General features: G+C 38.2%; 2 non-coding genes across 2 annotated transcripts; one reads left to right on the top strand and one right to left on the bottom strand.

The window, feature by feature from the left end:
- The first annotated feature begins 2581 nt into the window (after positions 1 to 2581).
- Positions 2582 to 2675, top strand: trnai-uau (transfer RNA isoleucine (anticodon UAU)). Its single transcript has 2 exons — positions 2582 to 2619; positions 2640 to 2675. It is a non-coding gene; the product is annotated as a tRNA-Ile (tRNA).
- A 20277-nt stretch (positions 2676 to 22952) lies between these two features.
- On the bottom strand, positions 22953 to 23010 carry LOC138243840 (U7 small nuclear RNA). The gene has a single exon (XR_011192458.1). It is a non-coding gene; the product is annotated as a U7 small nuclear RNA (small nuclear RNA).
- Between the last annotated feature and the right edge of the window lie 284 nt (positions 23011 to 23294).

Genomic DNA, 23294 nt, shown 5'->3' with positions numbered 1-23294 from the left:
GTTTTTCGCACGAAGCCGTATTGAACAGTATTTCTCGCGTTGTGAACGTGTGCACACAGCGGTCCCCCGGGTTCCAGTTCGTGCGTAATTACGCATCGATGAAAAACCGGAGGTTTAAAAAAAGATAATTAGCTCACTGATAGTTTGATGTAAAGAGTGTGGAAATATCCACAAGTCGTGGTCTTTAAAATGCATTTGGTTTGACGGCGTTCTGTGCTTCCATTGCGAAGATATGGACAAAAGAATATTCGTGCTTGGTCAAAAAAATGTCATAAAAACGAAAAAGTAAAGGCTGAGAAAGCATCCATAATGTATTTTATACACAAAACAAGCATTCTCGCAACTCTAAGAGGTTTCGTGAAAGCGCTACAAGCGTGCCAAAATCGTTTTCGAACTTCGAGCTAACTTTACCCCGGTTGAATGTGGTTAGCAGCAGTAAGGTATGCATTCAAATGTTTAAGGCAGATTTATAACAGCAGCAGAAGAAAGGTGCAGCCTTTGTGAGAATTCGCAGGTTTTTATGCTGCTTGGACTTCTTTCAAGCCTATGAAGTGACCCCCGTTTTATTTTCATTTTCAAACTTCAGAACCAAATAACAAAAAGGTTTAATGTGTGACAGCATTCCGTTGCAAATACCGGTTCCACGATGTATTCAGCGACGGGAATGAAATATTTTAGTGCTGGCTCAAATGCGAGGAATTTCAGAAAAACCCGGAAAAGCAACGCTTGTAGTAAATGACAAATTTAAAGCGTATAGTCAGCATGAACAGAACAATGCAATGCTCTGTAAAAACGATCTGAAGCCGCAATTACTCTTTTATCTCGGGCAGTTCATTCCGATGCGATGTTTCCGCAGAATAAATGAAATGCCGAACTCCAAACATGTTGTTGCCATTATTGTTACTCCTGCTGCTGTAGTTTTAAGCTTTAATCAGTGGGTATGTAATGTTGTAAAGGGGCTGGAGTAACAGGAACTGACCTAAAGTTTCGGCTGTGGATCCATCTCCACATGGGGGAAAGAGACAGTAAAATTGCGATGAAGAAACAGAAAGATTTGTGCTCGCTGCAAAGTAGGAAAGAGGTGGTCAGACACATAAAACAGCTTGGTGATAATTTGCAGCGACAGTTTTATGTTATTTAGTACACGATTTCTCTTCATGTTCCTTAAGATGTGTAATTTGTATGTTGGTTGTATGAGAACATGTTCTTCTAAAGTTCTGTCAATTGACAGAGGAGAGCTAGCTGGTGCAGTCGAACAAATCCGTGTCATATTTTTATATGTTTAGCTAATGAGCAACGAGAGTACAAATAAATTCTCCCACCCTCCATTTGAAGATGAAACTCCATGTGCGAGTCAAAGTTTCCTTGAAGCTACTGATGTTCGTCATTATTGGACATTCCCGGTGATATTGATTAAGGAGCTCAATTTTTACTTGTTGTAGTTCAACATGTGCAAAACATTCGTATCCCCTGCAAATATCGGCAAGGTCAGTGATATTCTCAACAATTTGTGCCATTGCAATTCGTGCAATTCATGCCATACTTTTTCGAAATGTATTCTGACATGCCAGGATCATATTTAAAAAACTGGTGCCTTAAAATTTCTTGCACTTCAGGATTTTGATAGTCTGTTACATTGTCTTTCACACGTCGGTGTCAGAACTGTGAGACATTTTCATAATCGGGGGGAAGGCCGTAGCAATAAGCAGAAAGTGCAATCACCTTTTCCCAGTGTAAATCCGTGTTGTGGTGAGTTTTTAAAATTGGTTTGCGATTTTCTGAAATATATTCCATACAAAAATATAATTTGGACAGTCGCTATTTATTTGGATATTCCCTTTAAGTGAAGATGTCTACAGTACTCCAGCCGGATTAGTACTGATCGAAGAGAGCCATCTACAGGCGAAAGGCGACATAACATCACAGCAGCAGCATTTAAGGTGGAACGAAAAACGCGAATAAGAAGCTGGCGAATAAGAAGCCAACTTCAGCCTCGTAGCAGACCCTGGGAGGCACGCTCAAAATAATCATCTTTCCCAGTACTTCAGAGTCTTATTTAGATCGCTTCACTGCAATTTTATTTGATTGATTGGAGATGTGAAGCCATCAAGCCTGAACTGCGCTTCACATTGAAATTGAAGCCATTTCTCATGTTCTCTCAGTGTCGAGGAAGCAATTGAGTGTAAAGGAGGCGATTTGAAAATGAAACGTGTAATCACCTTACAGAGGGTCTTCACAACGGGGTGCGTCAGCTAGTTCTCCATTATTGTCACTTTACTGGACGTCTGAAGAAACCTATCTACAACGAAAATACAAACTGCACAGTTTAAGGCACATGAAGAGAAATCCGTGTGCTGATTGACTCAAAAAATGTCGCTACAAATAAGCCGGGTTAATTTACTTTTCCGACCACCTCCCTCCGTCCTCTTTGCTGTTAGCATAATTCTTTCAGTTTCTTTTCTTGTATTTTCCTTGCTATTTTACTGTTCTTTTTCCCCATGTGGAGATGGATCCACAACCGAAACCGTTTTCACCCTGTGTTTCTGCACCGTCAGTCTGTATGAGGAACATAACTCACACAGCTCCAGTGGCGCAATCGGTCAGCGCGCGGTACTTATACAACAGTGCACAGCGGAGTGATGCTGAGGTTGTGAGTTCGAGCTTCACCTGGAGCAGTATAGCCTGTGTCTTTAGCTATTGAAAGCAACTGTCGAGTTTAGATGCTCTTAGGTATTTGATGGAAATAAATTAACATCAAACGAACAAGTAAAGGTTTATTTCGAGTCACAATCAAAGAAGGCTCCACAGCTGAAGCGTTGTGTTTACTTCTATTTTCAGCATGGAATAAACCTATACTTTTCCATTTGCAACCCACGCATGCTGACGCAGCTCCCTACTTAAATTACCATCAGCTGTGTACCTCCAGCTGACCTGTACACAAATATATGAGAGGTCTACTGAGACGAGAGGAGCACTGAAGACTTGATAAAGCTCTCGCATTAGATTCTGTGTTTTTGCTGTTCCCCAGATTTGTTTTTAATGTTCTTTTTCTTTTAAAGTTGTTGCATTTGGTTGTTTTTTTATAGTTGCTAGACTACTACAGGGATTTACCTAGGTTCCCGGAAGACTTCTCGTTTTGTGTTTGTTGTGTTTTTGGTTTACAACTATTTTTTTTTTCTGTTGATAGGATCCCACGCATTACTGTGGGACTAGTTAACTTTAGTTCATACATTGTACCTGAAATTACCACATAAACTACTTCTCGGTTTTCCTTTTTTTTATAAAAAAAGGCAAAACTAATGTTTGTTTCTCCTTGCTGCTGATTGGTAACTACAACGGGTCAGTTGCAACAAACTGGCTGCTGAAATTTGTCAGCAGCTCTGTAGAAAACCTGTTCTCAATTGCAACGAACCTAAAATAACAGCTGCTGCCCATTAGACATTACTAAAGTAGGAGACTAAGCAGACTAAGCAGAACAATAGATTACATTGGAACTGTCCTGAATGTAGTGGAAATAATATCGTCATTAAGTAATGAACAATTGCTTTCCAGACACTACAATTATTCACAAGGAATTTTATCAATACATATTTTATTAATAAAAGTGTAATATCGTAATAATGAAGTTTAATGCTATCTGTATTAGTAGCTGTATTACAGGTAATGCATGCACAGACTTTATTATACTATAATGAATTTTCAGGTATCCCGGGGAGAGAACTGAAATGAAGGAAATACATATTTAAAGGGGTGTAAGTCTTAAATGTGTTCTGTCACATAGGGGTGTTAATTGAATAGATTTGTTGTATTATTTAATATGATTTGACTCTACACTTGTGTTTCTCAGGAGACAGCATTAATATTGGGGATTTGCGGATAGATAAGAAGTTGTACTATACAGGCAAATGTATGGTTACCTTAATGAAAAAAACTCTTATCATTACCCTTTTCAACATTATTATTTAAGACAGTCTTTCAGAACAGTATTCTCGTATTAGTGGCTATAATCTAATGCTAAAGGTGGTGAAACAGGTGAAATGTGCGGAAAGAATTGGAGATGGAACAGGAGACTCATCCACTCGATAGAAAGCTTGGGTAGGACTGCACAAACACCGTGTCAGTGTTTAGTGGCATAATTTAAAAACAATACCTGGTTTAACAATATCAACTGCTCTACTGTGCGCTCAGCTCCACAACTAGTAATACATTGCCCACATTTTCAAATTAGATACATGTGTTTTCTACGTGTATGTAATTAGTTCTTTTTTGTTTTAACTGATTTAAAATAGAATATTTATAAAACAGACAAAGGGTTTATGTGTCGCGCTGAAATTCACACACAAGTAAGGAAAGATATCGCTCTTAGGAAGAAATCCAGAGTGGAAACGCCGGTGGTTGAAAACAGCCACATACATGCGAGGTACTGTACTGTATATGCTCTACCACTGAACTAAACTCCCGACAACTACTGTATCTTTATCTGCGGCACTTTGTTTTAGGAAGAGTGAGGAGTCTACAAGCCTAGAAAATCAGAATTCAGAACAAGAGGCTCTGCTTCACCGTTTACTCAGCTTTCGTTGGACAACTAAGTGAATGACAAATTTTCACTTTTTGATTAAAGAACATAAAAAACATCTTTCTTCCAGCCAGATTCAAACCAGAGAACAAAGAGTTCCCAGCTGTTTCCACTATATTCCTCCGCTCTTACAGCTGAGTTATCGAAAACACAGGAAGCCCACCTTTTGTCTTACATAAAGCACAATGTAGTGCAGCGTTCTTATTTATTTAAATCCCAGTTCGAAATCAAATCTCATTCCCAAAGTCCTGTTTAGTTTGAATTTAAGCAGTTAACCAGGCTTCTACTCTATACACTCCCAGAGATATTACAAATTGTTTGAGGGACATCATTAGATATAGAAATTGACTCTTTTTTTCTAGTGGGATCACATTAAACCTTTCTTTTGGATTGAGAACAGGATCATCGTGAGATTCAAAACACATCTGCCTTTTCTTCTTTCAATGACGAATGGATTATTGAGGTGCAAATATCGGTTCAAATCAAAACAAAATTGTACTATACAGTACTTCTGTTTCAGCTACCAAAATTTAGTCTTAGTTGTAAAATTCCATATTAATATTCAATATTAAGTGGATTTAAACATGCACAGTAGAGAAACAGATTAAATATCTTCCTCCCTGGGCCACTTGCCCGCTTCTCTCACTAAACCAGCATTCTGTCTCTTCACAGCTGTTCCAAGACCCTCTTTCTGTCACACCTCTCTACATCTATTCTGACTTCACACCTCTTGATTGGCCTCTCTTTCTGTCCCCTGCTCCTGCCTCTCACTCCTCCTCCCTCCCAGCCTTTGTTCTCCCACTACTTTACCTTTGCCTACTGCCCTGTCTCTCTTACACCCGAAGAAGGCTCCACGGCCAAAACATTGTTTTATTTTTCTTCTATTTTTCAGCATGGAATAAACCTATCTGTCAGAAGTGTTTGACTGACAATTGAGCAATATGTGATTATCTCTTATTATTATTTTTACTTATTTAATGAACAGCAGTATTGCCACTCTTATAAGTGTAATATGATTATCAACAGCAGCAGACTGATGGTCGTGTCTACAATAGTGACCAGTTGACCAGTCTGTAGCTCTGAGCAGTGGGACTCAGATCACACAGAAGACCTGTCTGTGTGTGATTCCACACACAAGAGGCTCTGCTCTGCTGGGATTCAGCGTCTCATACACATCTCTCGCAGACAGTCTTATAAATATACAGTTAAACAGAGTCTGATAACAGTTATACAGTTAATTAAATCATCAAACCCGCAGAGGAACTGAGAGATCGAGTGAAAATAAAACCGAGAGCTGCTCTTCAACCTCCAGGATCAGGAGTCTGATCCTCCTGGCTTCTATTCTATGGAGATTCGTTTAAAACGCTTAAAAGCACTTGTTATAGAGACCTGTGCTCCTTCTCTTTCTCTTCTGCTCCACAGGAGTATGCTTTATAACGCATTATTCTGTGAAGTAAACATTTTTTTTCTGTTAGTGTTTAATGAATTTCATTTCTCGGTTTGTCATTCTCCTCCTCCTGCTGTTATGAATCGCTTCTCTTAATAGCCCGGTGTGTTTTGTTTTTGGGGATGTTATATCTGTAAGAAAAGCCCCCCGGGCTCCGGACAGGAGTCTCCTCCAGCGGAGACGCACTCTGCTCTGTCAGAAAGAGCGCTGTGACGTCACAGACACCAGGCAGAGCGCCGGAATCGGAGAGCGAGACCGCGGGAGACGCGCAGAGCGCACGAGGAGAGTTATTGATCACTTATCTAACGACAAGCAATTAATTCAACTAAAAAAACGTAGAATAATCGATTAAGTTCACCGATTGGTGAGCACTGATTCTTTTCCCGTTCTTGACCCATTTTAAAATCTAAAAAAGAGTCAATATTTATTAATTAACATGCGTTTAGTGTTAATAATGTTCAATCTGAAATTAAAGAATGATTTGTTCAAATTATTATTTAGGAATTGTATCGTAGAGCTAGAAAATTATATTCAAAGTTAATAAATTTGTGTAAGTAACAGTTTAAATGCATTTTCCATTTGTTTACAAATCATAAGTATGGTAACCATGGCGACACGCGGCAGGTCACTGTGCCTGGCTAGATGTCTCGCCTTCGTCACAAAGTGTGGTGTGACGTCACGGACAGCAACTAATACTAATGCTAGTGTATTTATGTTAATATTAGTGAGAGTACAACTGGTAGTTTTAATACTAATGCTAGTGTTCATGTGAGTATTAATGATGATAGCGCTACTGATAGTTTTAGTTTTAATGGTCATATTAATGTTAAGATTAAATTTAATTATAGAGTTACTGTTACAGTATTAACAGTAGCAGTAGTGTTAGTTTTAGTGATAGCATTACTGTTATTATAAGTATAAGTGTTTGTAGAGTGTATGTGAGTTTGTGGTGCTTGTGAGTGTGTGGTGTTTGTCAGTGTGTGAATGTATGTCTGTCAGTGTGATCTGTCTGTCATTGTGCAGGTGTGTGTCTGTTAGTGTGTGGGTGTGTGTCTGCAAGTGTGTGGTGTCTATCAGTGTGAATGTGTGTGTCTGTGAATGTGTGCGAGTACTGTATGTGTGTGAGTGTCTGATTGTGTGTATAAATGTGCGTGGTGCCTGTGAGTGTGTGCTGTGTCTATGTGTGTGTCTGTGAATGTGTGTCTGTGAGTTTGTATCTGTGAGTGTGTGTAATGTTTGTGTGAATGTATGTGAGTGTGTGGTTGTGTGTCTGTCGGTATGTCATAATGTGTGTGAATGTGTGGGTGTATATCTGTCAGTATGTGTGAATGTGTGTGTAGGTGGGCTTGGGCTCCAATGCTGTGTCTGACAGAAGTGACCCATCAACAGGTGTTGAGGTCCAGAGTCGCTTGCAAATTTCTAGAGCACTTTATAACTTTCTAGAGTCCAGACCAACGAACAGAAATCTGTGAGTGCTGTGTTTTTATCACTATTAGCGTATGTGGTGTCTGTGGGTGTGTGGGTGTTTGATATGTGTGGGTGTGTGTCCATGAGTATGTGTAGTGTCTGTGTGTCTATGTGAGTATTAATGATGATAGCACAACTGAATACTAGTATTCATGTGAGAATTAGTGATGATAGAGCTACTTTTAATTTTAGTTTTAATGTTAGTATTCATGTTAATATTAGTGATAATCATAGTGTTAATGTCAGAATATTAATACTCATTGTCATGTTAGTTCTTTTGATAGTATTACTGTTATTATTGGTATTATTAGTGTACTACTAAGTTTGTGTTATTGTTAGTAATAATGATACTGTAAGCCTTAATTGCAGTGTTACTGTTGTAATATTGGCCGTATTTGTGTGTTAGTTATAGTGTAACTGTAGGTAAGAGTGTAGGTAAGGCCCCGGCTGCCCTGTGGTGGCTCGGCGAGGGCCTGTGGGTCGAACTGGAGGGGCTGCTCTAGGTTGAGGAGAGCAGCTGGACTGCCTGGAGTTGTACGATGAGGTTCTGGCCAAGTTTGGATTGGAGGCAGCATACAGATGCAGCCATTCAAAGTGCGCGGTACAGACACATACCGGAGGTAATTGGCTACGGCGTCGTGCATTGTGACGTGCGATGACGCAAAATACCGCAGTACGTGATTGGTTGACCAACAGAGGCACTTGTGGTCCGTTGGTCTGTCGTAGAAAGACTTACTGTAAATGTCTTTACTGTGCCCGTTGTAGATATTGAATTTTACCACTGAAGGGAATTCTTAGTAGCTGAGCATAAAAAGAATAGGAGCATACTGTAACGCGTGTGAAGGCCATAAACGATATTAATTTTGGAACATAAACATACAGTATATAGCTGGTCTTGGTACTTTAAAGAAAAAAATACACACCAGTATTCCATTTCTCCCTAAACATTGTAAGCTTCGAAGTCTTTAACGTGATACCGGAGTCAACAAGCATACTTTTAGAATTTGATTAAAAGGGAATATAATATGGAATCGCGTATCTCAAGAATTTAATAACGGTATGATTATATCCATGTACTGCGGCAGGGCTGTGTAGGGCTGTTTCGCCTGTCTGTTCATGCGAGCTGTCTTGTAGCCTACTGGTCTAGGTGCGTGACTACCAGCTGACAGGTCGTGTGTTCGAATCCAGCTGGTGCTGGACTTTTCATTTTTATTTATTTATTTTTTAATCGCGTAACATAAACATATTACCGTATGCAAACTGTACTGTATACAGTATGTATATGTATATTTAATGTCTTAACTGTGCCCGTTTAATTGAATTAAAAAAAATTATTTAACATGAACATTAAGCTGTTTACATCTTCCGCCTGAGAACAGTCACCCGTTGCTACCCAACGCAGAAACACAGCCACTAACAAGCAAAGAGAGGACATTAGCTACCCAATATGAAAAAGAAATAAATGATTATTTTGTTTATTTCTTTTGCACATTTATTTGAACATTTCCATCGATTGTACAAGCACTTGGAAACTGTCCAATCCCTAGTTCATCAGGCATTTTACCGGTCTGGCGCCGGTCTGTGTCTTCCAGGATATAATGCCAGCGAACTCTTGTTTTTATGTCCACTATAACAGAAAATCTCCTTTGCTTTTAACCGAGCGTTTAATAATTTCCTAAAATGAAAATTATTTACTTTATTTCCCTCACGGGATCAATAAAAGTATCTATCATCTGTCTAAACTATGGGACAGAATTCTGGGATCTCCCCATACCAGAGATTATGGTAGGGCTTCAGAATGGTGATTGGCTGACACCATCTGACACCCCTCTGATTGGAGAAAAAAGACGTGCTGGTTTGCTATACATACTGTACCAGGAAGAGGATTTCTTTCTATTCAAAACGTGTATTTTAAAAGTTTAAGAAGTAAAAACCTTACAGCGTACACAGATTTCTAAACTGATCAGGATCGTTATCTTTGTCTTATGCATAATAATGTTCACCGCTCTGTCTAGCAAATTAATAATAAACTTTATTTTATATAGCGTTTTAAACGAATAAGTAATTAGATTGCTCATAAACCTAATCAATTTCCATAGCCCCGCCCCTTATGCAAAACCAACATCCCTCCCCTGTTCTCTCTCTCTCCCCTGGCGGTTGTAATTGTTTTTATTTTCAAATAAATTTTAGCAAAGTGATGTATTTTAAAAATCTTAAGATTTTTATATTTATGTCTTTATTTAGTGGTTTCATTAGTGACAAAGGCTAAACTTTCTTGGAAAAATGTATTTTATGTGCTGCGGAAAAAACTGACTTGCTTTAACAAAATATGTTTACAAATCCTTTCACCTGGCATTTTCGTAGTTAGAAATTATGGAACGCTCTGTTAAAAGCAAGGGAGTTTTTATGTCCGTTGCAGTTCTTTTGCAACATGAATATAATTATATCGTTACTAATTTCTTGAGATACGCGATTCCATATTATATTCCCTTTTAATCAAATTCTAAAAGTATGCTTGTTGACTCCGGTATCATGTTAGTTAAAGACTTCGAAGCTTACAATGTTTAGGGAGAAATGGAATACTGGTGTGAATTTTTTTCTTTAAAGTGCCGATTCCTGGAACACCCCTCTGAAGTGGTTCCATAAAATCTGGTATACGGAAAAGAAAGCGTTGATAAATACAAGTGTCTTTTAATACACTCTTTGCTGTGCTCTTGAGGATCCTTGTGATATTTTAAGCTCTAGTTGAATGATAGGTGTCGCATTTTAAATCATTTTCGTAGTTAGAAATTATGAAACGCCCTGTTAAAAGCAAGGAAGTTTTTATGCCCATTGAAGTAAAACAAAATGCCTGACAAAGTATGTCTTGGACAGATTCCAAGTGCTTGTACAAATGTGCTAAAGAAATTAAACTTTGAGTATACAGCTTGTCCAAAGTCATCCATTATTAATACTATTAGTAATATCTTCGGTAAAGGCTTTGATGCATAAATATTTCTGATAAAGGTAGGTTTTGTACTTTTGTCCAACTGAGCAATCTTGCTTTCATAAAATATACCAACATTTTAATGACTGATGATTAACATGCTGTAATACACAGTTCAAAATTAAAGGCTCAAATGCTGTACATGAGAAGTTAAGCTCCCCCTGGCGGTTTTACAAGGCGACGCCGGATAGTTAGTCACGTGACACACGTGAACTGCGTGATACCCCGGTGGGCGTTTCGCGGTATGCCGCGAAATACCTCACCCATTTTGAATGGCTGCATCTGTACACAGCCACCACCACACTCATTCAAGGCCCCTCAGGACAATTCCGGATCACCCAGACAGCATCTTGTACCTCCAGCAACCTTATTTACTGTATCTCTTGCAGTAAATGCCCAGCCATCTACATTGGGGAAACAGGAAGGAGACTCGGAGACCGCTTCAGAGAACACGTCAGGGCTGTGAAGATTAAAGATCTCTCCAAGCCCATTGTTTCTCATTTCACCTCTGACGGCCACGACCACTCTAATCTCTCCGTCTGTGTTCTCAAAGACGGTTTTCCGGACTCATACATCAGAAAGACTTATTCTGCAGCTAGGATCACACATTCTCCCTTCCCTTAACGACAGATTACTGTTCTTTTAAATTTTCTCCATTCATTGGAAGTTTCATTTCACACCTCTCTGCACCCATTCTGATTCACACCTCTTGATCGGCCTCTCTTTCTGTCCCCTGCTCCCGCCTCTTACTCCTCCTCCCTCTCAACCTTTGTTCTCCCGCTACTTTACCTTTGCCTACTGCCCTGTCTCTCTCACACCTGAAGAAGGCTCCACGGCCGAAACGTTGTGTTCTCTTTCTTCTTTTTTTCAGCATGGAATAAACCTATTACTTGTTCCTTTGCAGCCTACGCATGCTGACGCAGCTACCCACCTGAACTACTAACTGTTACAAGGCTCCATCTAATTTAATATTTATAAGACTGTCCATGAGACACGTGTGAGTGCAGCTGAATCCCAGGGCTGGTGTGGAATCACACACAGACAGGTCTTCTTCTGTGTGATCTGAGACCCGCTGCTCAGAGCTACAGTACAGAGTGGTTAACGAGTCATTATTGTAGACACGACCATCGGACCATTGGCTACTGATAATCAATATACTGATCAGAGTGTCACTACTGGTGTTAATTACATAAATACTAAGATAATTCCACACTCACTTGCGTTATAAAACATCTATAAAAACCTGTTTGGAGGCTGACATACAGTAAAGAAAGTAATACTGAAGGGCTGGAATTCCTGGAAAAGGTTAATAGAAGCTTCTTGACCTGGAACATAGCCCACAGCTGCCAGGTCAGTGACCCCTGAGCCCTGTTCACAGAGAGGAGAACCAGGAGCTCTTCTCTGTCTCTAAGAGGCTGTGAGGAAGGAGAAAACGGGGAGATGTGACCTGAGTCCAGGCTGTTCTGTGTGATATTATTCATGTAGCAGCACTGATTGTCTGAATGTCCTCTGGTTCTGGATTGTGAGGATAGAGAGAAGTATGGAGTTGAGCTTCTGTCTGAATGTGAGTCTAAGCTGTGAATCTGACTGAGAAGAGAATAATGATTTTTTATTCTGCCTCTGAGAATTTTTCTTCTTTGCCAAACGAAGTTACATCCCATTCAGATACTCTGCACAGACTGCCAGAGTGAGAGAAGAGGAGAGAGAGATGGACAGATAAGAGCACACGCAGCAAGAGAGACATACGTCTTGATTTACTTTGAAGCAAGTGTTAATTTCCTTTCTGGAACAAGCTGTTTCTGAACTTCAAGAAATTCATATAACTTCCGAAAGATAAAATAAAAAATTGTGCTTATCAGGACAGAAGAAATATTGCAAGAAAATGTTTTCTCCTTTTAACAAAAAGTGCAGAAAAACAATGGCAGTGCATCTCCTTTGGCTTGATTTAGCTTAATATAAGTATTCACTCCCTTATCTGGAAATTACAGCCTGCGAAAGATGAAATAAAGTTCTTGGTTTTTCTTGGTCAGTGCAGAAGAAATACTGCCAACTGGCAGGAAAATGGCAGTATTTTATTTCCTTTAACTACAAACATGTGAAATGTGAAAAGCAAAGGGAATGTGTCCCTGTGCAGCTGTTAAACAAAGGGCTGGTGGGTCAAACCCACTCAGGGATACGCTTCAGATTGTTCTGATGTAAACAATCTCTGCTAAAAACTGACTTGAAGGGATTTCTTTGCAAACTCTCTTGAATTTTGCAGGAAATCTTCGTGGTTTACTCGTGTGGAACTACAACAAGTAAACAATTAAGTACCTAAGTCAATGTCCAAGAAAACCATTTTCACGTGTGGAGTTGTAGCCTCAAATGGCTGTCGGGAGAATTCATTTATACTGGACACCCGTTGTATCCTTAGCAAAAATATTTTAAAATTAGAACACAGATTTGTTGGAGAACTGGACAATCTTTGACAATCATTATCAAATGAGCATTATACAAATGTGCGGTTATATTTTTAATATGTACCTTAATTGTAATATATATAAACACAATTGCTTTGATATGGATGTTAACTTGAAGGATTTGAGGAATCTATCAAGGATCGCAGAACAACCAAAGATACATTTAGGCATCTGCTATTTGTGCATCTGCTATTAAAGATTAAAGAGCACCGTAAGTGTGAAGCTTGCAGACACACGAGAGAAAAATCAGTTTTAACGCACTTCATTAAACGGATGGTGTGGTTATCAATCGTGCATAAGATACACATAGCAGAGGATGGTTTCAATCCATTGACCTCTGGGTTATGGGCCCAGCACGCTGACACTCTGCTGACAGTTGTCGTATAGTGATTCAACACAACTACTCTATCTTTGCTTTCTAAAAGTGCGCCGGAGATGAAAGTTTAAATGGTAAACGCAGACGTCACTTTGAGCACTTGGTCTTTTAAAGTACAAATCATCACACGCTGCTCTACATGGGCGTGTCTTCAAGATCGTTGAGAACGAAACCTTCTGCTTTCCAAGGCAACTGAATCTTTCGTCGTTATTTCCCAAATCTTCAATGAGAATCAGTGAAACGAAAACCAAACACATATACACACTCGCGTCCTAGCTTGAAAGAAAAACGATGGAAGCATTTAAGAAATAACAAGAGCAGTCTGAACAGCTCCAGCTAATCAACTGCTCTACAAAGTGATCGCTCCCTCTACACCCAGTTTATATCAATGAAAATGATTCAGGAAGCACAGCAAAGTTCTAAAACCAGCAAATGCATCTGCATACCTAAAACGTCTATTTTTTAAAAGCAAAATCTTTAGCTTTGAAAGATTGTCATCCATATATTTTTGTTTTTCTCTTTTTTACATAACACGCTTTCGAGAAATAAACTGTCTTGTAAATAAGGCTGCATTAGAAAATGTGTTTCTAGGTTTGCTAAATTAAAATCGGCACATCCCAGTGGGCAAAATATGTAGAATATACGTCGATTAAACGCACACCTTATACGTATAAATGGGCTCTGTAACTGGTCTAGAATGAAATTCTAATATATGAATATCGTTATACGTCAATTAGACGTCTATGATTATATGTTCATTATACATAAATGGTTGGAGTTCTATTATACGGATAAATTTAGAGGACTATCGTTAAAGGTCTGTTATACATCAAAGATAGATTTTATAGGTGTAGAAACTAGTCAATAAAGCCAATGATTTGTTTAAGAAATGTATTCTGAAAATATACAATTATTCACACCTGAAAAATATGTAGTTCAAATTATACATTATATACAATATTGTAATAAACAAATGGCTAATCATCATTAAAAACACAACTAGTAAACTTCAGTTACAAATTCTAGTAACATGGCAATATATATATAGTAATGACAAACAAACTAATTACATGAACACGCTAATATTTAACTGAAACCCACATTTCGATATCGATAATTTCTATATTTCCACGAAAATATTAGTAATGTAGCACAAACGCTACTTTCTAATAAAGACAGAAATAAACTGTTTTGTGTCTCATGGTGATCCTCCTCTCCATCCTAATGAAATGTTTAATATGATCCCTCGAGAAAAAAAAAGGAGTCAATTTCCACCTGGAATGATTGATGCCCTATCAAACATTTTGTAATATCCCTGGAAGTTTATACAGTAGAATCCTGGTTCTTGGCTTAAGTTCAAGGTAAACAAGACTAAGGAAACGAATTAGAAACTTGATGTCGAACTGGGATTTAAATCACCCGGAACATTTCACTACATTCGACAGTACGTGCCAGAGAGCATCATTTGTCATCCCTTCGATAGCTCAGTTGGTAACGCGGAGGATTGTGGTGAAATTAGCGGGGAATCCTTAGATCTCTGGCTCGCAGGAAGGTGCTTTTTGTGTTCTTTAATCAAATAGTTAAAATAGCAAATCTGTTTCACTCAGACATTGATCAAAAGCTTAATAAACGCCGAAGCAGAGGCTCCTGTTCCGAATTCAGCTCACGTCTGATTGTCTTATTTTGGCCAATATCTAATCTTTGAATTAAGGGAATACTCTGTTTGCTTTATAATTAAAAAAAAACATACAGTACAAATGTCAAGTTTTTGGTAGATATAAAGGTGTTCTCTGTTTTCAAAGGATAGGTACTTAATTGACTTTATGATTTGGTATTGATTTTGTATCGTTGTATTATAAAGTTTGTGCTTTCTGTGTTTTTATCGTATTGCTAACTTATTTTTTAAACAAATGCTTACAAAGGCAAACACGGCACACATCTGTTTATACCAGCGGTAAATTGTACATTTTTATTAAGTAGAAGCTACTGTTCACTTTTGGGAGTATAACAGGTTCGATATAAAGTGGCAAAAATATAAAAGGGGAATATACCCCAGACTGCGTATAAAGTTCTCGTTGTGACTGTTGTTTTATTTTGAGATAAAAATGGCGTACTGTGCACGAAATGTTGCAGAAACACAATCTGTTATTTTAATAATTATTATTTTAATAATTTGATAAAATTGAGGCCCCGGATCCAAATATTCAGTTCTGATTTTCTAAAGTGATATCTTCCCTTCTTCTCGTGGAAGTCACACGATGTGAGCAATTGTTTTTTTTTTCACATTGTGATCCAAAGAGCCTCAGACACACAGTAACCAAACCAGGATGGATTCTGCTGGGAACCTACTGAGCTCATTCTCACTCCCTGTGCTGAAAACAGAATCAGCTCTTCGCCGAACACTGTCTGCAGCTGCTGGATGGTGCTCTGCGTCCTACTGCTCCAGCAATTACTTTGAGTAAAGACGGATCACTTGTGTGCTTTTAACCTTCTCGCAGCTACAGGCGAGACTGAAGCTGGAGATGTGAAGGCACCTGCTGGTACTGTACATCTTCTCTAACTTTCACAATCGCGACAGACTACTCTTTTTTAAAAATAAAAAGTAGATATAGCCCTGAAAAAGCATAGCTTTATCAGTTTTTACATTAATTGATTTTGAATCACATTTTGATATTTGACATTTGATATAATTTTTATTGCATTTTACATAATAATAATTATTATTGCTTACACTTATATAGCGCTTTTCTGGACACTGCACTCAATGTGCTTTACAGGTAAGGGGAATCTCCTCCACCACAACCAATGTACAGCATCCTCCTGAATGACCACAGAGAGTCAGGACCTCGGTTTTACTTCTCAGCCGACGGACGGCACCTGTTTACAGTTTAGTGTCCCCGTCATAATACTGGGGCATGAGGACACACATGGACCGCAGGGTGAGCGCCCACCGACAGAAACCAGATGGTTCCGTGTGTTGGGCTCGGCTGCGAGCAGGACAATGACGTCACGGGGACAAAGTAGAGGAAATCAAAACAGTTCTATAAAAGACCTGTCAGCGGTCGGTTCGCAGTCTGGTCTCTAAATCCACCGATCCAATTTCAAATCTCTCTAACACCTGAGCTGCGGCTTCTTCCGAGTACTTATTTGTATACTTATTATGTGTAAGTGTATAGATGAAACCTTTAATGTATTGTTGAGTTTAAATCAACATGCTTTACTAATACAAGAGAGAAGTATAGTATGAAGGATGGGACAAATTTATGATTTCTTGGAAGAAAACGGTTTTTATTTGCATTTGAAATGAAGCGGAATTTTAGGGCGACACACAAACCCTTTGTCTTTTTTAGAGATATTTTTAAACAGACAAAATTGTAGAAAACGTGTTTTTTGAGCACCACAATATCAGGGCCAGTTGCGTAATGAATAACGCATCAGACCTCGCGTCAGAGGATTATAGGTTCGACTCCTATTTGGCTCGTGTTGCGTTTATACCATTTACATTCCTTTATATAAATGAGCTGCACCTGAAAGCTATAGAAAACACTTTGGGTAAGTTGACGAAATTCGAAAGGCTGCAGACAACTTAACACTGTTCTCTCTGGTGAGCAGCTCCCGCTCTGAACTCAATTGCAATGAAAAACCATGCGTAACAAAGCTGGAGAACAGCTGAACTTGTGCTCAGTACGGTGCTGAGGGTTCATTAGTGGCGTTGTTGTAATTAGCACGAACTGCACAGGCTCTGAATCAGCCCATTTCAATTAGTCTGATCAGTGTAGGACACGTTAATGTGGAAGTTTTACTTTGTCTGTCTCTTGTTTGTGTATAAATGAATGTCTCTGACAACTTAATGTTAGTTTTTAATTTATTTTTAGTTTTACGATGTAGGTCATGCGTTGGCATATGCACGAACACACAAAACGTCTCATCCCTGATTCAGCGCATGCTATAGGAGCGAAGCGATTTTTCCTGCGTCTCGTAGAATCCTGACCACCACAGAGCAGATGCCCATGTCAGCCAGTTCTGATTCAAGAGCGACTCGGATCTTCAGCATTTGTTTTTGTTTGTGATCATCATTTTCTTTAGTTATGATCAATATTGAACTTTTCTAAATAAAACGACAATAATCAAACACGGAGGCAGACTTTTAAAAAGAATTAGGAGTTGACAGGGTGCCCCTTTGGAATAGTCGTCAGAAAATGTGAGAAAAGGAAAGTGACGTAAGCTCTCACACACCGCATTAGAGATTGGAATCTGTAAAAAAAAACTCCATGTCTCCCCAGTGCTGTTCTTTTTAGTTTACGTATTGTTAGCATTTTAATGAATTGTTAAAAGATTGATACACAAATCGCTAAATACGAAACGTAAAAAAAAACAACTGTAAACAATTGACCATTCATATTCCTGAATTTTAAATCCCTGGGTTTATCTGTGTCCGAGTGCCTGGTGTAGCTATTTTAAAATCAGAGGCTATGATTTATTGTGGAAGTGCATTGTTGCCACTAAGCAAAGAAAAATCCTGAGTTCTCTTAATTAATAAATACCAAATTATCTCCTAATTACGAGATAGCAACGATATCATATGTGTGTATGAACAACCTGTTACATTTGCAATGGCAGTACCTACAGACTATCGAAAGGTTTGCTGGCACTGTGGGTTTAGTTTTCCTGACAATGTGCATAATGGGAAATGCGCACGGACTGACTTTCTTCTCGCAATGAAAATGTTACCGTTTGTAGTTCATGTAAACACAGTTTTAACCATTAGCACACTCATATATATCCTGAATCAAGAACGAATGTGACCTAGAATCCATTGTACCGCTTTCAAACTGAAAGTCAGATATTTAGTCTCAAAACTACATAACTCAGGATTTTTTTTCCTTGATGGCAGCATTGGCTTCCATTATTTAGATTCAACCACTGAAGAGGTTGGTTTTGTGTTTTTAGCTTTTGAACATAACTGGTAAGTTTAACTCAATTCTTGTTACTCTTTCCGCTCGAAAGAGCTGTATTAATACCGGCGCACCTGTCTCCACAGGAAAGTTATTGCTGTTCCCAAACCAATGTACTGCAGCTTGTGGCCACGTGTTCCTGCTGTCAGCCTGTGATACCAGTTAGACATATTACTGCTCCAGTACTGTAGTAAAAGAGGAAACGAATGCAAACACTGTTTAGGAAAAACACACACGTCTCAGGCCTTAACCATGACAAGGATGGGACTTGAACCTAGACGAGCAGAGCACAATGGATTAGCAAGCCAAAAAGTGACTCCTGTTTAATTTTCTTTTCGCTTGCTCGATTTGTGGTACGCTCCTTAATCCTTACAACGGATAAACAAAACGGCTTCATGTGCCACAGCATTCTGCTGCAGGTACGGTTTGTACCGTGTATTAGGCGAACCCGAATAAAATATTTCAAATATGTGAAGAATTTCATGAAACCTGAAAAAAGATCACAGACAATGTCAGCAATTCGGACCCTGTAGGCAGCTTCAACAGAACAAAACGATCTGAAGCCGCAATACTTTCATAGAGTGTATTGTGACACTCTAACCACGTTGTTGCTATTACTGCTACTTCTGCTGCCGTTGCTTTAAACTCTACTCAGCGGGCAAGTAAAGTTGTACAAGGAATAGACTACTTTGAGCCGTCCAAATTCCATTATGTGAATTTAAGCTTTTCTTTTATTAATAACAGCATTAGTAATACAATGCGTGCTCAGAAACGTTACTTATTAGCTTATGAAGCAATAGTGTTTCGACAAATTGAGGTCTTCAAAAAGTAAACGCTGACGTTTTTATACTTCCTTGTGAGCAGATCACCTTTGATTTAGAAAAGGAAAACTTACTCCCCTGTTGCTTTCATTTTCATCTGAATCGAGACCCAAGTGCTAAGAAAGCTGAATAACGCAAAAGTCATAAACCCGATTTTAATTTAGATACACATTTTCTAATGCAGCCTTCATTACAAGACAGTCTATTTCTCGAAAGCGTGTTATGTGAAAAAGAGAAAAACGAAAATATATGGATGACAATATTTAAAAGCTGAAGATTTTACTTTTGAGAAATTGTCATTTTATGTATCTAGACGCTTTTCAACCACTGCTTTTAGACCTTTGCTGTGCTTCCTGAATCATTTTCAGTGTTATAAACTGGGTGTGGAAGTAGCGATCACTTTGTAGAGCAGTTGATAGACTGGAGCTGTTCAGACTACTCTTGTTATTCCTCAAATGCTTCCATCATTTTTCTTTCAGGCTAGGACGCGAGTGTGTACATGTGTTTGGTTTTCGTTTCACTGATTCTCATTGAAGATTTGTGAATTAACAACGAAAGAATCAGTTGCCTCGGAAAGCAGAAGGTTTGGTTCTCAACGATCTTGAAGACACGCCCATTTAGAGCAGCGTGTGATGATTCGTACTATAAAAGACCAAGTGCAAGTGACGTCTGCGTTTGCCGTTGAAACTTTTCATCTCTGGCGCACTTTTAGAAAGCAAAGATAGAGCAGTTGTGTTGAACCATACTATGACAGCTGTCAGCAGAGTGGCGCAGCGGAAGCGTGCTGGGCCCATAACCCAGCGGTCGATGGATCGAAACCATCCTCGGCTTTTTTTTTATGTATTTTTTATGCACGATTGATAAGCACACCATCAGTTTAATGAAGTGCATTAAAACTGTTTTTTTTCTCTCGTGTCTATGCAAGCTTCATACTTAAGGTACTCTTTCATCTTTACCAATAGCAGATGCCCAAATGTATCTTTGGTTGTTCTGCGATCCTTGATAGTTTCCTCAAATCCTTCAAATGAACACCCATATCAAAGCAATTGTGTTTATATATATTACAATTAAGGTACATATTAAAAATATCAATGCACATTTGTATAATGCTCATTTAATAATAATTGTCAAAGATTGTCAAGTTCTCCAACAAATGAACAAATGATCAACAAATGATGATTAATCTCTTCTTGAATATAATCTAAAAAAAGAACCATTAAGGTTTACTAAGCTCAAAGCTTAATCAGTGTATTAAGTTTAGCTTGCATCATAGTAATTGAGCAATAAAGTCTGTCCTAATTAAAGAGTATCCAAAGTTTGAAAGTACAACATAGAATAAGAGTACCTTTAATTGCTCTAAAAAGATTTGTGTCTCCCAGGCACCTCTTTTGTCTTTGATTTTTCTGTTTTGTGCCAGCGAAGTTGAATTCTATCATCAGTTAATTTGTCTTAAGTCTGAAAACCAAATTATGACTGAGCTTAGGCATTTCTCAAGCGAGTTTTCACTCAACGTTTATTTACTTAAATATTTAGTATCAAATGTACTTCTGTAATCCTTATATTTTAAAAGACAATTAAGCAGTTTTACACCTTGCAAATTCAGTGGTTAACAAGGTGTCTTTAAGCTAAATTTTGTGGATATTTTAACTTGATCAAAGTAAAAATGTAATGTAAAAACATTTAAAAAATCTATAAGCAATTCCTTAACAACACTGTGAACACACTTTCTTTGAAATCACTGTTGCCTACTCTCCAAAGTTGGTTTATCTGGAAATAATATTATATGAGAAATAATATTAGAAGCTATTTTTACTACTGGATCTTCACTAATCAACTAATCAGACATAACCATTACACATTTTCACATTTTAACTCCACTTTTCTGCAGTATTTGCTCAGTCCTAGAATACAAAGTGGCCATATTTCAAAGTTCAAAAGTTGTAGTAATTTTTTAGAACATGAAGCTTTTTATAAAACACTTTATTTTGGCATTAAAAGATTAGCAAGATTATACATTATAAACTAAAAATAAGAATGTATGCCAGAGATGGATCCTATTAATCAGATATAAGCTGTCATATAATGACCTATCTGTAACCTAGAATACTAGTACTGAATATTTTCTACACCACAGAGAGAATATAATATCATACCAGTAGGTTTTGATTGTCCATGTTGTCAAGGACTCACTTGTGTGTACAGGACTCTTCCATTGTGCTCAGCCTCTTGAAGTAGAATTGTGAGTTCACCAGTTCTGTACACTTTCTCACATGCCTCAGTTCATCTCTGATCTCTATCAGGAAACCCAATACCCGAAACTCTGAAATCATTCACATTTTGTATCAGCGTTTGTAAGGAATTAGGTCAGGATTTTTTTTACACTATTGTTATATTAGCATTACTGTAGTGTTGCTAATGTGCTACTTGCAATTTATAATCCTAAAAATGTAAAATTCCCACATTTGTAGTTGATTTTGTGTGATCTTCACCTTCACACTATTTTATATGCCATTTATTTCTTATTAACATACTATTTTTAATCAAAATAATATTAAGACCTGTATGTATTCAAATAGTAATATCATTATTTATACTTACGCATCAAAAGACGATTGCTGAGAAAAACATGACAGTATTTAACCTAAATGGCAAACAACAAATATCAGCAATGCATTGTGGTATATAACTGGAAAAGATGCTGTGTTAGATATGTTTTCAATTTCAATTATATATGCATTTATTAATGTTGTCAATATTATTACGGTTGCAATTTAACCATGGCGAGAATCCCTGCCTGTCATACAGGAGAGTGGGGTTTGATTCTTGACAGGGAGCTAAGGAGCTTTTTCTATGACCTGTTTACAATTTAAACTGTAGTGTGAGACACCTTTCTTCTACAGAAATCTATTTTTTTAAAGGAGATGAATTAGTTATAACAACACAAAACATCAAAGTGAAGTTGCTTTTCAGCAACTCCTTGGCTACATGGGAATTTAGTTTTTTTGACAGCAGGGTCATTTGCAAAATTAAACAAGGAATTAATTCACTCCTGTGACATACTGTATAAAATGGAAGATGGGTTCGATATGGAAACAATGACACACATTTGAGTTTTTTTTTCCAATTGTACTCCCATCAAAGTGACATAAGAAAAGTCACTGTCAGAAGTAGGATATGAAAACAGGCCACCAGGGGAATTTGATGTAATAAGTGCACCAAAAATATATTGAAATCAAATGGGCTGTCACTAAGTGAAATACAGGTCCCACTATAAAACACCATAAGGAGTGCAAAACATGTTAAGTTATTTCTGTACTTCATCAGTGTTGGTAAAAGAGGGACTCAAGGACACAAAGGCTCTAGTTTGGGATTCAGGCTGAGAAAGGGAAGTGTGACTTTGGACACAGGGCATTGCAGAGAGGAACAAATGGCGCAACGAAACAAAATGCCAAAACCCCAGATTGAACCAGGGACCTTTAGAGCATCAGTCTAAGGCTTTCTCAGCTGACCTATTTCAACCTCTGTGTATGATCCAACCTCTGCTGTCTGCAGTAGCCTCCCAAATTCCAGCATGAGTGCACGAAGAGGAGTGGTAGAGTGTTACTGCAACGTCATTCAGAAGGGGAGTGATCCAGCTCAGCTCTCTGAGGTTTGGTAGATACATCTTCTTCATGAGTAATGTAGGATCAACTTCTTCAGGCTGGAGGAAGGGCTTGCATTTCGGCAGTAGTAACTGACTGAGTAGTGACTTCTAGGACCTGGTCTTATCAGGTTGCTTTGCCACGTTTGTCAGTTCTACTGAAAAGACCTGTCTCTAGGAAATTTAAGAAGCAGAAGAATGACTATCTGAAAATAAAATAAATAAATGGGCTTCCTGACTTTAAAAAGCCTTCTAGACAAATACTAAAAGAGCAAAAATTCCATTTGGTAAAGGAAATGAAAACACATACCCTACCAAATCTTGAGTACAGGCCATTCAGGGTGATAATACAGAACCATTTATAATTCAACAAATAAAACCTGTCAACTGGTAATCACCACTTATCATAAAAAATAAGTAGCAATACACATTAGGGGACTCTTGGGTGCAAGTTAAATCCATGCAAGAAGGGGGTGTAGTGTTATATTTCCAAATCAGATATGCAAATGAGAGATCTGGCCCAGCCAATCCCAAAGCTCCCTTGGTCTGGAATGGAGCTGCTCCCCT

Source organism: Lepisosteus oculatus, chromosome 14, assembly GCF_040954835.1.
Source record: "Lepisosteus oculatus isolate fLepOcu1 chromosome 14, fLepOcu1.hap2, whole genome shotgun sequence".
Taxonomy (NCBI): Eukaryota; Metazoa; Chordata; class Actinopteri; order Semionotiformes; family Lepisosteidae; genus Lepisosteus; species Lepisosteus oculatus.
Note: the sequence above shows the minus strand (reverse complement) of the source record. Positions and strands in the feature narration are given on the sequence as shown.